A 17,500-nucleotide genomic window follows, 5' to 3' on the forward strand; every position below is an offset into this window, starting at 1 on the left:
GGAGGAAGGAACCCAATAGCAAGTACACAGATGCCGGTCACACACACTTGCCTGACCAACCCGCAGACAACCGTAAATCAACTGTCCCTAATACTGGGCCCAGTGGTGCATGGGGGGCTCTTCCGTGACCCTTTCTTTTTCACAGTTTGATACTCAAGCACTGTCCCTCACTCTTCTCCCTCTCTGACCTGATCTCTTCACTCTCTCTCACCCCATTCTGCTCTCTTCCATTTTTTCTCACCCTACTTCCCTCTCTCTTCCCTGCTATTGGGTTCCTTCCTCCTTTTCTCTCTCTGATTTACACTTTCATTAGTTGATTCATTCATTCTCTCTCGTTCTCTTTTTGTCTCTCTCTCTCTCTGTCTGTCTCCTATCTATCTCTCTCTCCTTCCCTCTGTCCTACCCTCTCTCTCTTCTGTTCCATCAATAAGCACCCCAGTTTCTATGGTGGTGAAAAAAAGCATAATTAAGACATCAAAGCTTCCTGTGGCCCAGTTTCCTTTCAAAGCCAAATCTAAAAACGTTTCCCCAAAATGCAGTAACAGCCTTTTTGTGTTTGCTAATAATTGTGTTAAATAGGGAGTCAGCGATGCGCTGTTGTTGGAATGGTTTTCCCTGGCTTTTGCGCTCCTAACCAAAGCGTCCCATATGTAATAGAGTTAAGTGTGGATTAAGGGCACTTTCCGAGAGAGAACCAAATTCTGCATTCTTCTTCCATTGCTAGAAAGAAAGCCCCACCTCCCCTTCCTCTCCTCCTCTGCTTCTTAAGTGCTTTCATCTGCAATGTGGACTCGATCCCGGTGCTGCCTTTTCAATATGCGGGTGAATATAATGTTTGGTACAGTAGCAACGGCTACTATTGGTTTTGCTCGGATCCGTGTACATTTCACGGTCTGTAAGAGAGAAGGTTTGAGTGATTTGTTCTCCGGGATGATTCAGCGCCAACATGCACTCACCTCTTTCAGTCAGAGATGAACTCAATGAAACTTACAACTGGAAAATCTTGGGTAGAGGGACAGTTGCTGGTAGGTGGTGAGGGTGGAAGGTGGTAATTGGTGAGGGTTGGATCTGACTAGTAGCTGGCTGACTAGAGAGGGTGGTGGCTGACTGGTAAGGGTGGTGGCTACAGTTGGTTACAGAGAGATTAGTGAGATGACTGGTAGGTGGTGAGTGTCTACAGTTAGTTAGAGAGGGCTGTTGGAGGGTTAAAGGTGGTGTGGCCCTGCGGTCACGAGGCACAGCTTCTCTGATGGAAGGTGATTTGAGTCAGACGGCAGATGCCTCATGCTCTTACCACTCGGCTGACTGGCGGTTTTCAGGAGTCGTCGGGCGGAACGAGTTTGCCACTCTCTGTGCCCTCTTGTATTTAACCTCCCAGGATCCGCAACAGGATACCCCACCTGCAATGACCTCCCACACACACATACAGTACACGGGACACACACAAACACAGGCACACGTGCACACAATTTAGAGACTTCCCTACCTCACACACACATTCATATTCATACATACAGTGCCCAGAGGGACGTGTCATGAGAAAGGACATTAACTGCTTTTTTTGTTGTTGTCAACCATCTTGTATTCTAGCCATCAAACCACATGTAGAAGATCAGCCCGTCCTTAAGACTAGCCACATCTTACATTTGTCAGTCAGTCCAACTCGCAGATCAGAACCAGAACCAAGGCAAACTTAGTGGCTGACTGTGGCTTTGGACCTCCAGCTGAGGTCTTATTTAGTCTTTTTTAGCGACACCAAGTTTGGTATGTCTGTGCTCAGACTGACATGACTTTTTGCACCACATATGGTTTAAGATTAAAATATCGTCTGCATTGTTCCAAGGCAGAACATTCCTCTCTTAGGCGAAACTGATACCTTTTCTTTCTTTCTCTCCATGTCTTTCTTTCTTTCAGTGTTGTTTCTCTATTATTACAGTCTTTTCTGGAATTATACCCTCCTTCTGGAATGTTCTGGGAGACATTTCTTGGGGAGGTAGGTTGGGGGGAGCAAAAGACCACAGTCTTGCCCGTGAGAAATTGTCCAGTCCTGTTCTGAGTTTGGGCCTCTGTTGCTCCAGCCATCACTCTATCACAGCCACCACAGATTACCCAGGACTGGAACTCATTTTACACTTCCAATGACAATAGACAATGCTGTCTGGCTGTCATTTCTGCGGAAAGGGATCCTCTGTCCTCAGTTAGAGCAGAAACCAGTGGCAGATACCGAGTGCTTTTCCGTTTCATTTGGATAATCAAATACTCCTGTTTCTATCTGTCCAACCTCCAATGTTCCACTCCAAAAGGACTGGGACGTACAGCCCCACAACTCTTAACACAAAGCCAGTTGTGTGTGTTTCTGGAGCTGAGGCCATACTAATGCAAAAAAAGGTGTAAATGTTTTACAAGAAATAGAATGCTCTTTATAACGTATAAATGTGCCTGCGGTGATGTCATGCACCCGTTTTGGTACATATTGTTTAGGTAAGGGTCGCTAGGAGACTGGGGAAAAACACACTGCTATAATATAGTATATATGGAGTGGGGGAGAGCAGAGTGGACTGCAGCCCCTTCCTGTGTGGGAGTAATAAAGCTCCACTCCACTGTGCTGGTCTTTGATGAGAGCTGGTGTAGGCACCAGCCACGCTCTATGACATCATGGGGACATGGTCCTAATGGGCACACAATGGAGCCATGTGGAGAGTCCCAGGAGAGCAGTTACCATCACGCATGCTACGTCAATCACACCAAATGTGCAGGCCAATATGTTTTACCCAAAGTCATCTCTAGGTAGCAATTACCTGAGCTGTTCTGCTTCTCGCCATGCACTTACAGGGTAATGGCATCTACGTATGTAGTTTACATGCAGTCCTTATCTAGACAAATATCTTACCCAATTACTTGAGCTCATACCTGGTCCAGAGTTGCAGAGTCACATAGCACAGGGATTGAGTTGAACCCCTAAACCAGATTCAGTGTACATGCATGATAATGCGTCTACCTCCTGTGTCCATATGTGCCTCAGTGAAGGCCAGCTGTGTTTGAGGGAGGCTACTCTGAGGGGAAGAAACCACAACACCGGGGTTTGATTTCACACACTGGCCCCCGAGGCCCCTCTAACTGAAATGCCTCGGGGGGCAACACATTTATTTTAAACCTACCCATAAGGCCGCTGAGGGCTTCATTTGCATCTGGTGGTATGGTCTTTACAACTTAAAACGGCAAAGACAGTCTGACCCCACGCACGCACGCACACACACACACACACACACACACACACACACACACACACACACACACACACACACACACACACACACACACACACACACACACACACACACACACACACACACACACAGCAAACTCAAAATGAGCCACTACAGCACCCACAACACACACATACACTACTCCACATACCTTAAATGGTTCTTAAAGTGATTGCTTATATGTACCTAAAATAAACATATATAAGCTGCTCTTAAAAACCATTAAACCAGACCAAATTTAAAGAACTGTGGTCTGTAACTAGGAGTGGGTGGAATAGACTAGGATACAGGAGTCAACTAGGAGACTAGGATACAGGAGTTAACTAGGAGACTAGGATACAGGGGTCAACTAGGAGACTAGGATACAGAAGTCAACTAAGAGACTAGGATACAGGAGTCAACTAGGAGACTAGGATACAGGAGTCAACTAGGAGACTAGGATACAGGAGTCAACTAAGAGACTAGGATACAGGAGTCAACTAGGAGACTAGGATACAGGAGTCAACTAAGAGACTAGGATACAGGAGTCAACTAGGAGACTAGGATACAGGAGTCAACTAGGAGACTAGGATACAGGAGTCAACTAAGAGACTAGGATACGGAGTCAACTAGGAGACTAGGATACAGGAGTCAACTAAGAGACTAGGATACAGGAGTCAACTTGGAGACTAGGATACAGGAGTCAACTAAGAGACTAGGATACAGGAGTCAACTAAGAGACTAGGATACAGGAGTCAACTAGGAGACTAGGATACAGGAGTCAACTAAGAGACTAGGATACGGAGTCAACTAGGAGACTAGGATACAGGAGTCAACTAAGAGACTAGGATACAGGAGTCAACTAAGAGACTAGGATACAGGAGTCAACTAAGAGACTAGGATACAGGAGTCATCTAGGAGACTAGGATACAGGAGTCAACTAAGAGACTAGGATACAGGAGTCAAGCTCTGGCTTTGTCTCAGACTGTTTCATACAGGATCTAATGAAGAACATGTCTGTTTTTATTATTTCACATTCACAATTGAGCCTGGGGTTTGTGGGAAGAGAGAAAACAACAAGTCAAGCAGCAAATCGAGCTTTCAACAGATTGTTTTCAGCAGCGATGTGTCCAAACTAGGGCTGTGGCAGTCATTACATTTTGTCAGACGTTTATTGTCATGCAAATAACATAAACACGTTTAGCATCTCCTGGCTTTCACCCTAGTCTACAAGCCGCTGATGCAGACCATTGGAACATATACGTTTTAAAAAGCCTCATAAATCCATTTAATATAGCCTACACCATCACAATAAAGCCATTATTTATTTTAGACAAGTCTAAAGAAACATGATATGAAGAAAATGTAGTCTATTTCAGGGTAATAGAATAGCACACTCTGAGTTGTCCTTATGTTAGGATAAGTAATCCTTCTCACCCCCCCCCCCCTTTAAGATTTAGATGCACTATTGTAAAGTGACTATTCTACTGGATGTCATAAGGTGAATGCACCAATTTGTAAGTCGCTCTGGATAAGAGCGTCTGCTAAATGACTTAAATGTAAAATGTAAATGTAATGTTAGGTCCTGATCTGGCTACGTCAAATGGCTGTGGGCTAAACTAGTTCATTTTGCAGATGAAATGTGCTTAGAATTCCATAGCATTATTTTATAGTATGAAGAATACAATTGAAAATAGCTGAGTAAAATAGGAAGGATATGTTCTCCAAACGATTTCTGAAGGAGTGTGTAACGTCTCTCGTTGGCAGAATGAGTAGACCAAGGCGAAGCGTGGAAAGTGTTCATGATTTTTATTTTCGAAAAAACACTCAAACAAAATAACCAAAGTGAAAACGAAAGCGCACAGTTCTGTCAGGTACAGACACAAAACAGAAAACAAGATCCCACAAAACCCAAAAGGAAAATGACAACTTATATGTGATCCCTAATCAGAGACAACGATAGACAGCTGCCTCTGATTGGGAAACACACATGGCCAAAAACCCGAGTCACACCCTGACCGGTTAACAAAGAATCAGATCCTCCCATATGCTGCATTTAGAGTCATTTATCTAACCTCAGTTGTGATACAAACTTTAGGCTTTATGTTTTGATATTTAATACATTCTAAGGCTGCATGATGTGACTCTAATGATGCTTTGAAAAAAGTTGCACGAAAGGCATGAGCTCTGCTCTGTTTCTTCACACGTCATCAGTCTCTCATTCACAATTTGACATGCACTTGATAATATTCTCACCCATCAGACTATTCTTCATTTTATCTGCTCTTTACATATAGCCTATGGGTGGAATTATTTTTTATTTAAAATGCACTCGAATAGCGAATGGAGGTTATGTGCGGTTATGTTTTTAATGTGCAATCATAAGCAGCACACCCATAAGGATAAAGGAAGCTAAACTTTCCCTAAAGTAAATTAAATAGCCAATATTATATATCTTAATTTGCTTACTCCTATCTATACAGAAATACATTAAATCATTTTTAAAAGGCTACTAAGGCGTCATTTGGCCACAGAGGATCATTAGCTCCTTTAGAAATAATACGTTGTTTTGATCTTATTGTACAGTCGAAAGGAAAAACAGTGTACGCAATTTGGGCAGATTATTGCTGAGTTGCGACTGTGTTTTCTGAGAGGCCAAGCCAGGCATGTCGCAATATTTCTAAATACATTTGTGGGAAAACAGTTTGGAAAGCAAATGGTTATTGCTGTAAAGAGAAGACAATGACAAGACAAATTCTCAACATAATTGAGCGAACAACAGTGTAGCCTGTCTTATTGGCACCACTGGAGAGCATCGGAAATATCCCTGGTGAGTGTGCACTGCACATATTCACTATTTATCACTGTTGGTTGGGTCAGTGCTACTTAAAAGTGATTATTTTTACAATAATTTCCTCCTCCAGTTTAGATGGATGTCAAATTGTATGTGTCTTCCATTCTTGTAGGTCTAGTATATGGACATCGTAGTTTTTATTGATCTGTTTGTCAGTGTCAGCAGAGTAGGCTACCGTTATTTGGCGTATTAAAAAAGATTCTGCTAATGTCTACAGTCGTATAAAGTGTAGTAGAATTGCACGAAATGTGTTTATGAAAGGCCACGTTTTTCCCATACAAAGAAAGAAGAACCGTAGCTGATGTAGCCCAGGCCTACTCTACGCTATACTCGCTTAGCCATGCATTGAACAGTATTATTTTGCAAACAGTGATTGAGTTATATTATTAGCCTAAATTATGACTATCCAATCTACTCATCATCACATTAGAAATAGTAGGCCGTCTTACGTATGTCTGCAAATGCGATGATGCATGGAATGCTTTATTATGTAGGTGCATTTTTATGGTGAAAAGGATCTTGTCCAAACTTGAAACTCACACGCAGCCTATGTTTACTATGTTTTAAAGTGGATTCATGTGTTTGCTTTTCAGAATTGAGCAAAAAATATAGCAGCACAAGAAAGCTGGGATCCTCTTTTAATTAAATAGTGGCCAGTCAAAACTATTTTTTTTCACATGTGATTGCACAATGACTGGGCTTATAAAAACATGTTTCACTAGGCTCTGTAGGCTATGTGCTCTGTAGGCTATGTGCTCTGTGGGCTATGTGCTCTGTAGGCTATCTTCTCTGTGGGCCATGTGTTCCGTAGGCTATGTGCTCTGTAGGCTATCTTCTCTGTGAGCCATGTGCTCTGTAGGCTATGTGCTCTGTAGGCTATCTTCTCTGTGGGCCATGTGCTCTGTAGGCTATGTGCTCTGTAGGCTATCTGCTCTGTAGGCTATGTGCTCTGTAGGCTATCTTCTCTGTGGGCCATGTGCTCTGTGACTATGTGCTCTGTTAACTATGTGCTTTGTAGGCCATGTGCTCTGTAGGCTATCTTCTCTGTGGGCCATGTGCTCTGTAGACTATCTGCTCTGTAGGCTATGTGCTCTGTAGGCTATCTGCTCTGTAGGCTATGTGCTCTGTAGGCTATATTCTCTGTGGGCCATGTGCTCTGTAGGCTATGGGCTCTGTAGGCTATGTGCTCTGTAGGCTATCTTCTCTGTGGGCCATGTGCTCTGTAGGCTATCTTCTCTGTAGGCCATGTGCTCTGTAGACTATGTGCTCTGTAGGATATCTGCACTGTAGGCCATGTGCTCTGTAGGCTATCTTCTCTGTGGGCCATGTGCTCTGTGGGCCATGTGCTCTGTAGGCTATCTGCTCTGTAGGCTATGTGCTCTGTAGGCTATATTCTCTGTGGGCCATGTGCTCTGTAGGCTATGGGCTCTGTAGGCTATGTGCTCTGTAGGCTATCTTCTCTGTGGGCCATGTGCTCTGTAGGCTATCTTCTCTGTGAGCCATGTGCTCTGTAGGCTATGTGCTCTGTAGGCTATCTTCTCTGTGGGCCATGTGCTCTGTAGGCTATGTGCTCTGTAGGCTATCTGCTCTGTAGGCTATGTGCTCTGTAGGCTATCTTCTCTGTGGGCCATGTGCTCTGTGACTATGTGCTCTGTTAACTATGTGCTTTGTAGGCCATGTGCTCTGTAGGCTATCTTCTCTGTGGGCCATGTGCTCTGTAGACTATGTGCTCTGTTAACTATGTGCTTTGTAGGCCATGTGCTCTGTAGGCTATCTTCTCTGTGGGCCATGTGCTCTGTAGACTATCTGCTCTGTAGGCTATGTGCTCTGTAGGCTATCTGCTCTGTAGGCTATGTGCTCTGTAGGCTATATTCTCTGTGGGCCATGTGCTCTGTAGGCTATGGGCTCTGTAGGCTATGTGCTCTGTAGGCTATGTGCTCTGTAGGATATCTGCACTGTAGGCTATGTGCTCTGTATGCTATATTCTCTATGGGCCATGTGCTCTGTAGGCTATCTTCTCTGTGGGCCATGTGCTCTGTGGGCCATGTGCTCTGTAGACTATGTGCTCTGTAGGCTATGTGCTCTGTATGCTATATTCTCTGTGGGCCATGTGCTCTGTAGACTATCTGCTCTGTAGGCTATGTGCTCTGTAGGCTATCTGCTCTGTAGGCTATGTGCTCTGTAGGCTATATTCTCTGTGGGCCATGTGCTCTGTAGGCTATGGGCTCTGTAGGCTATGTGCTCTGTAGGCTATCTTCTCTGTGGGCCATGTGCTCTGTAGGCTATCTTCTCTGTAGGCCATGTGCTCTGTAGACTATGTGCTCTGTAGGATATCTGCACTGTAGGCTATGTGCTCTGTATGCTATATTCTCTATGGGCCATGTGCTCTGTAGGCTATCTTCTCTGTGGGCCATGTGCTCTGTGGGCCATGTGCTCTGTAGACTATGTGCTCTGTAGGCTATGTGCTCTGTATGCTATATTCTCTATGGGCCATGTGCTCTGTAGGCTATCTTCTCTGTGGGTCATGTGCTCTGTAGACTATGTGCTCTGTAGGCTATGTGCTCTGTAGGCTATCTTCTCTGTGGGCCATGTGCTCTGTAGGCTATGTGCTCTGTAGGCTATGTGCTCTGTAGGCTATCTTCTCTGTGGGCCATGTGCTCTGTAGGCTATGTGCTCTGTAGGCTATGTGCTCTGTAGGCTATCTTCTCTGTGGGCCATGTGCTCTGTAGGCTATGTGCTCTGTAGGCTATATTCTCTATGGGCCATGTGCTCTGTAGGCTATCTTCTCTGTGGGCCATGTGCTCTGTAGACTATGTGCTCTGTTAACTATGTGCTTTGTAGGCCATGTGCTCTGTACGCTATGTGCTCTGTAGGCTATCTGCTCTGTAGGCTATGTGCTCTGTAGGTTATGTGCTCTGTAGGCTATCTTCTCTGTGGGCCATGTGCTCTGTGACTATGTGCTCTGTTAACTATGTGCTTTGTAGGCTATGTGCTCTGTAGGCTATGTGCTCTTTAACCTGTTCCTAGGCCTATAGGCTATGTTTGGAGTTATTTGGTCACTTTAGTTGTGATACAAACCTTATCAAAACATATAGGTCTATGGGCTAGGCTACATAATGTGTGCGACTATGATTTGTAAAAGTAAAAAAAAATATATATAGGCATGTGCTGTTCCTTGCCTTACTGCACAAGCTGGCCATCATTCACAAGTGATAATACATCATTCACAAGTGACAGGCTAATATTGTCACCCATCAGACTATTCTTAATTTAATCTGGTCTTTACATACACTAAATAATATATGTGTTAAATTGATTTAGAATGGACCATTATCATACACCTGTAGGACAAAGAATACATGACATCTATCCACTTAAATAGCGAATGGAGGACACTTTTCCCACAGTTCATTTTCATGCCAGCCAGGTAGGCTATACTCCTGTTGTAAAGCGAGCAATGTGCTTAATATTAGGAAAGTTGAGAAATAAATACACTAAATGACCTAAAGTATGTGGACACCTGCTTGTTGGACATCTCATTCTAAAATCATGGGCATTAATATGGTCCTCCCTTTTTTCCTTTAACAGCCTCCACTCTTCGGGGAAGGCTTTCCACTAGATGTTGGAACATTGCTGCAGGGACTTGGTTCCATTCAGCCACAAGCATTAGTGTGTTTGGCCACTGATGTTGGGCGATTAGGCCTGGCTCACAGTTGGCAAATCATCCCACAGGTGTTCGATGGGGTTGAGGTCAGGCCTCTGTGCAGGCCATTCAAGTTCTTGCACACCAATCTTGGCAAACTATTTCTGTATGGACCTCGCTTTGTGCACGGGGGCATTGTCATGCTGAAACAGGAAAGGGCCTTCCCCAAACTGTTACCACAAAGTTAGAAGCACAGAATCGTCTAAAATGTCAGTGTATGCTGTCGCCTTAAGATTTCCCTTCAATGGAACTAAGGGGTCTAGCCCGAACCATGAACCACAGCCCCAGACCATTATTCCTCAGCCACCAAACTTTACAGTATGGCAATGTGCATTGGGGCAGGTAGCATTGTCCTGGCATCCGCCAAACCCAGATTTGTCTGTCGGACTGCCAGATGAAGAAGCTTGATTCATCACTCTAGAGAACGCGTTTCCAATGGCAGTGAGCTTTACACCACTCCAGCCAACACATGGAATATCGCATAGTGATTTTAGCCTTGTGTGACTGCATGGAATCTCATTTCATGAAGCTCCCAACAAACAGTTCTTGTGCTGATGTTGCTTCCATAGGCAGTTGGAATTCAGTAGTGAATGTAGCACCCGAGCACAGACACATTTTTATGTGTAATGCGCTTCAACATTCGGCTGTCCCGTTCTGTGAGCTTGTCTGGCCTAACACGTCGCGGCTGAGCCATTGTTGCTCTTAGACGTTTCCACTTCACAATAACAACACTAACAGTTGACCAGGGAATCTCTAGCATGGCAGAAATTTGATGAACTCACTTGTTGGAAAGGTGGCATCCTATGACGGTCCCACATTATAAGTCAATGAGCTCTTCAGGAAGGCCACTCTACTATTCTACTATGGAGATTGCATGGCTGTGTGCTTGTTTGTATACACATGTCAGCAACAGGTGTGGCTGAAATAGCCGAATCCACTAAATTTAAAGGGGTGTCCACATACTTTTGTGTATATAGTGTATAGTAGTCCTAGCCCATAGAAAGCTGATGGGATCATCCTCTTTTAAATAGAGGCCATCAACTTTTCTCACGAAAATTGCTTAGCCTATAGAAAGGTTGCGCAACATGCTTTTGCATTGATGTCAGAGTGATTAGAGGGACAATAGATCACTGAGTACCAGGCCATTAGTGACTGGCAGTTCACAAGTTGGTGGGCTACTAATGACCATCAGCAGCATCAGAGCACAGTTTTGGAACAGCCTAATTACCGTGACTAAACGGTCATGTGGAATTTGACTGCGGTCATGACTCGTGTACGCTGGTGTGGCAGTAATACAGTCACCATAACAGCCCTAGTCCAGACTAGGGTTTTTAACCCGGAAAATGTTGTTTAGTCATACATAGTATCTCTACAGTCGATGGAGGAAAACATTTGACCCATTTCATGAAACTAGGCTTATGTTGCACATCACTACTTCCTAGGAGAGGCATTTGAAAGTTTATTTTTATTTTTAATAAAAATAAGTATTTTTTGTTGCAGAAATGCCTTCTGGAACATGTGAGCTTTCATGTGCCTTAATAACAAACGTGTATGCCATCTGTAAATACGAATACAATTGTTAAATTACAAGCCTAGTTGGTTTAGCCACCTAAAAAAACAAGAACCATCCCGCTACCCATGATTGGCTGAGATAATGGATGGGCTGGACATGCCGTGAGATGAGTTCAGATTGGTCTGCCTTGTAGCGTGCTTCTATAACATGAGCTGCTCAGTATGTATGTATAATCATGTCTACTGTGGCTTTTTTTTTAAAGATATCATGAACTGAAAAGTTTGCTACTGCTCTCAACATTGCTATCCTGAAGTTATTCGACAAAGCTCAGTGGGAAAAAGTTGTGATGGACTACTTTCTGGAGGAGGATTGTGCCATATTGACTCTCTCTGACTCTGAAAATGAGGAAAACCCTGATTTGGGTAAAAACATTTGAATTGAACCAGATGTTGCAGCATCTTCTGATGAAGATGTTACAACACACTATACACACACGTACACGTGGATTTTGTACTGTATATATGTGGTAGTGGTGGAGTAGGGGCCTGAGGGCACACGGTCTGTGAAAGTATTGTAATGTTTTTTTAAATTGTATAAACTGCCTTAATTTTTCTGGACCGTGTGGAAGAGTAGCTGCTGCCTTGGCAGATACAAATACAAGCAGAGAGATGATTGCAAAATGCAGACAGTCCAAAAAGATAACACACAGAAGGCTGTTGTATAAAACACCTGTCTCCGGATTACATCTTCAAACTAAGGGCAACCATGGCATCCATGACAGAGAGGGAGAAGCGTTCATCCATGTATATGGGTAAGAGTCTAGCTACATTTTCAGATATTGTACGTTTCTAATTTTGCCAGAAAGTTTTTTTCATTGCAAGTTAAAGCTTACTGTTAGCTAGCATAATGTTAGCTAGCTAGCTAGCTAACATTTAATCTAGTTGGTTAGCTTTAGGTACCTGCAGATTAATGCATGGTAGTATTGCCGCGTTCAAAACTAGTGGAAAATCTGAAAAATACGAGGTCAAATCAGGACGTCAGTGATCTTCAGGTCGGAAAGTCTGAGCTCCAGAAAGAGGCCCGGGTTCCCGAGTACGATTTCCAAGTTGGATAACCATTCAGAGCTCGTTTTTTTTCCAGAGTTCCCAGTTGTTTTGACCGCTCGAAAGTCTGAGATTTCCGAGGTCCCAGTTGTTTTGAAAACAGCATTAGAGTTGGGATTATGGTTCATTGTTTAGCTAGCTAGCTACATGTCTAAAGAAAATATTCCAAACTGCAAGTAAACATTTCACTCTATCATGTACACCTTCTGTATCCTGTGCATGTGGCAAATAAACATAGATTTGATTTGATATAGTGTGTGTTTACCAGAGACTGTAATGTGAAGAACAACATGACCTGCACCAAAGTCAGATTAGGATACAGGCCAAGGACTAGATAAAGTATATTTTTACTGCAACTTTTTACTACTTACTTTCAATCGTTGGTTGTTTACTACACTGTGAATCCCTAAAGAGATCGGTGGCTTAAGAGGGTGTGAACTATGCTGAATGGGCGTAGACAAAGAAGAGCTCTCCAATATGTGTACCAAAACATTCACAGGGCATTTTCACAAAAGTGGGTTACAAGTTTATCAACTTTCAAAGCAGAATTGCTTTCCCATTTTCCCTCAACTGCAGTGTATGTTGTACCATTTTCTAGCTTGGAGTCTCTACTTTTATCCAATGTAAAAAATATTTAAAAAACACAATTTCAAATGTTGCTACGTTGGACCGAATCCAGGTGGTTTATCACAATTATAGAAGCAATGATACATTGGACTGAGGGACCAACTGAATCATCAGAGGACTGTCCATCAATTCAACTTTATTGGTTTAATTTCATTCTAGGATTAGCAGTTATTTCAAACACATGACTTGTTATTGCATTAGCTGAGGAAACACTGAATAGCACCGGATTCCTTTGTGAGTTGTCATGACAGTATTTGTTGCTTTGTAGAAGCGTTGGTTTGATGCTAATTCAATATGACACTGGCACAAGATCATTCCATCCATATTTCCCTTGATGCCTACAGTACAGTTCTCAGATTGACCTTGTGGAAAGTATTGTCTGCTCCGGACCAATTTAATTCCATCGCACAACTCCCAATTATCCTCCTGACCTTGTAAATTGTTCCAGTGAAGTTGGAGGCCATTTCGTTCTGCAAGCCTGAAGGCCCTTGGAAGTTGGCATATCTTCATCATATGTGACTTCTATGCTGAACGGTTAACCAGGCTCTTTAGTTTGGAAATGTGAAAACAGTCTGTGTCAACTGCATCTGACTCTAGCTCTCTCCCTCATATCATGTTCTCATCAGTCAGTGATTGTCAGGGACTGGGCTTTTGGTTTATCATATCTAACAAGCAGGTCCAAGAAATAAACACGTCGCTTCATAATGTCGCTATTATGTGGTTTATCATTTGATTGTTATTCAAGATTATGCTGTTATTTATTGGTTCATGATTAAGGTTGAAATTATTTTGTGATTGAAGTATCATTTGGTTGATTATTATGCCGTAAATATGTTATAAATAAGCGCCTGGGTTGGTTGCCAATATGTTATTATTATGTTTATATTAGCTAATCATTGACTGATGATAGGGTTGTGAACATCGTGTGATCAGAGAGAGAGAGAGAATGGCAGGCAGAGAGGGAAAGGCAGGCAGAGAGAGCAAGGGAGAGAGAGAGATGGAGAGAGAGAGAGGCAGGCTGAGAGAGAAGGAGAGTGAGGCAGGCAGAAGCAGATAAAGAGAGGGTAAGGCAGAGAGAGAGAGAGGCATGCAGAGAAAGAGAGAGAGAGAGATCCGGAAAGAGAGAGATGTGGAGGGAGAGAGAGGCAGGAGGCGAGAGGCAGGGAGAGAGAGAGAGGAAGGTAGAGAGAGAGAGAGGCAGGCAGATAGAGATGGAGAGAGAGGCAGGCAGAGAGAGTGAGGCGGAAAGAAAGAGAGAGAGGCAGGCAGAGAGAGAGAGAGGCAGGCAGAGAGAGATGGAGAGAGAGGCAGGCAGAGAGATGGAGAGAGAGGCAGGCAGAGAGAGAGGCGGAAAGAGGGAGAGGGAGACATTTTATTTGATTAGGATCTCTTTTTGTCCTCATTTTAACTAATTTTCCAAGAGTCATTAAACAGTAAAATACAATTTATAATACGATCACATTTTCACATATAACACACTGTTACAAACATACATAATACTCTTGTAACAGTTTTCGTTGGTGGAAGAAGGAGTAGACCAAAACGCAGCGTGGTAAGTGTTCATGTTGTAAATGTAATCAAAACTGAACACTAAACAAAATAACAACGAGGAATAACGAGAAGGAAACAGTTCTGTCAGGTGATACACACGAAACAGAAAACAACTACCCACAACTCAAGGACGAAACCAGGCTGCCTAAGTGTGGTTCTCAATCAGAGACAACGATTGACAGCTGCCTCTGATTGGGAACCATACCAGGCCAAACACATAGAAATACAAACATAGAACAAAACATAGACTACCCACCCACATCACACCCTGAACAAACTAAAAATAGAAACATACAAAGCAATCTACGGTCAGGACATGACAACTCTGACATATTGACCTGTTAAATACTCAGACAGTCTAAAAACATAGATTGATTCCTTAGTCCACACAACCTTCTTAGTTATTATATTTAAATGGTTCTAAAGTATTGTTGGAATTTATATATTGTAAGGTTTTTGGTTTGCTCAGATAAATTATTAAATTTCTTAGTTGCTCTAAATCGAAATGTTCTTTTGCCTATTTATTTTTTCTGTCTAGATAACACACAGATGGACAATATATTCCTAGTATTTACTGAATGTCTGTCTCTTACCAACTGAATACGGTTGTGAATACAGTTTGGCCATTTTAAATGGTGTACATTATGAAATAAAATAAGCATGTTTTTTTCAATTATCTTGTTGATTGATGACCAACCAAGAGCATTGAGATTGACTACAACAGTAGAACCATACCTCCACCTTAAAACAATCCTTGCTGCTCTGTTCTGTTCAATCTGCAGCCTCCTAATTTAACTTGCTGAAGCATGTCCCCAGACTACAGAACAGTAGTTCACTTGACTCCCAAGTAAATGCTTGTGTTATTTGCCTAAGAATATTTCCCAGTAAATATGTAGCTATCCTTCTGATCTAGCATGCTGTTAAAAATATTGTTTTTACATAGATTATTTATTTGAGACGACCATGATAAGCAGTTGTCAAGCTGCACTCCTAGTAGTTTGGTTTCTGCCACTTCCTCAATTTGTACTCCCCCATACTTAATTGTATCCCATGCTGTGTTGGCCTTTTCCTGGTGGAACAGACCAACATAACCTTGGTTTTCTTGGTGTTCCAGCAAACCCACTCCCTGATATTTCCTAGATCTACTTGTAGTGCTGTACCTGTTGAACTGATTGTCTGGCTGTATAAATTGTCGTATCATCTGTAAATATATTAGCTTGAGTTTCAGAGAAGGCATAAGGAAGGTTGTTGGTAAATATTGAGTAAAGAAGTTGCCCAAGGCAGCTGCTCTGCGCTATTCCACAGTTTAAAGCATGAGGGGAAGAAAATTACCCATTGATATAGGATGACTGTTTCCTGTCAGTTAGATATGACTGTACCCAATTGAATGTTACCTTCTTAAACCCATAAGGCGTTAATTTTGTCAAAATGATTTCATGATCCACTAAATCAAATGCATTGAGCCAATGGTCAGTCATGTCCACCAATGCAGTGGTAGTGGAATGGATTTTGCGATAATCATGCTGATTGACTGTAATCAGATCATTCTTTTCCATGTACTCCCATATTTGTCGACTCACAATACTCTCCAATATCTTACTGAGTGAAGGGAGTAGACTAATTGGTCGACTATTGGCAGGAGTAATGGGCTCTTTGCTGTCTTTCAGGATAGAACACAGTTTAACATGCTTCCATACATTTGCAAACGTCCCCTTTTCCAGTGACCAATTAAATATGTATTTCAGTGGAGCTGCTACCTGGGGAGCAGCATAGCGAAGTAAAAAATTGTCCATAAGATCATAACCTTCACTGTATTCCATACCTTTTCAGAATAATCTTAACAATCAATAAAAGCATTTTCGTAAAATATGTTTTTTTTCTTACGATTTAATTTAACTGCCTAATTATGGAGTGTTCCATAATTCTCTTCATCAATTTCTAGTTTAGATAAGGCTGCAATTCATCATTAATCCATGGAGATGGACGAGCCCCAACTGTCCTCTTTCTTACTGGTGCATGATGGTCCATTTCCTCAGTGAGCAAATCAATAAAACATTCTGTAGCGTGATTTAAATCATCCTCTAGATAAATCAGCTCCCAGGGTACAGCAGCCAAATCATTTAGAAATAACTCATGATTAAATGTTTTAAAATGTCTTTTGACCACAATCCTTGGGGGTTTATTTGGAACCTTGGTGTTCATGGCTATTGTCACAATATTATGGTCTGTCCAGCCCACTAGCATTGATCTGGCTTTTAAGCATTGCAATGGTATATTACAGAAGATCAGATCAATGCATGTATCTGAACGATGACCCAACTTAGTTGATGATCTAGTAGTATCATTAACCATTTGTTTCAAACCACAGCTCTCGGCACATCTCATTCATTTTGTTAAAATGTTCAAATGAGTTAAAATATGATCCTTCCAATTTATACTAAAATCACCCAATATAAATAAACCTATGTTACTGTCTGTAGCCTGTTCAAACCCAGTGCATAAGTCATCCAGATAGGACATCTTAGCACTAGGATGTCTATACACACATCCTACCAATATGGGTGCCTGGTGAGGCAGATGTACACTACCGGTCAAAGTTTTAGAACACCTACTCATTCAAGGGTTTTTCTTTATTTGGACTATGTTCTACATTGTAGATCATTGTAGAAACTCTGAAGTAACACATATGGAAACGTGTAGTCACCAAAAAAGTGTGAAACAAATCTAAATATATTTGACATTTGAGATTCTTCAAAGTAGCCACCCTTTGCCTTGATGACAGCTTTGCACAATCCTGGCATTCTCTCAACCAGCTTCACCTGGAATACTTTTCCAACAGTCGTGAAGGAGTTCCCACATATGCTGAGCACTTGTTGGCTGCTTTTCCTTCAGTCTGCGGTTTGA

At 42.4% G+C, this 17,500-nt stretch overlaps 1 protein-coding gene across 3 annotated transcripts in view; it reads left to right on the forward strand.

The window, feature by feature from the left end:
* rxraa (retinoid X receptor, alpha a) overlaps positions 1 to 17,500 on the forward strand; it is a 244,739-nt gene that overhangs the window by 186,176 nt on the left and 41,063 nt on the right. The gene's annotated exons all lie outside the window — the stretch shown is intronic.

This window comes from Oncorhynchus keta, chromosome 9, assembly GCF_023373465.1.
Source record: "Oncorhynchus keta strain PuntledgeMale-10-30-2019 chromosome 9, Oket_V2, whole genome shotgun sequence".
Lineage (NCBI taxonomy): Eukaryota > Metazoa > Chordata > Actinopteri > Salmoniformes > Salmonidae > Oncorhynchus > Oncorhynchus keta.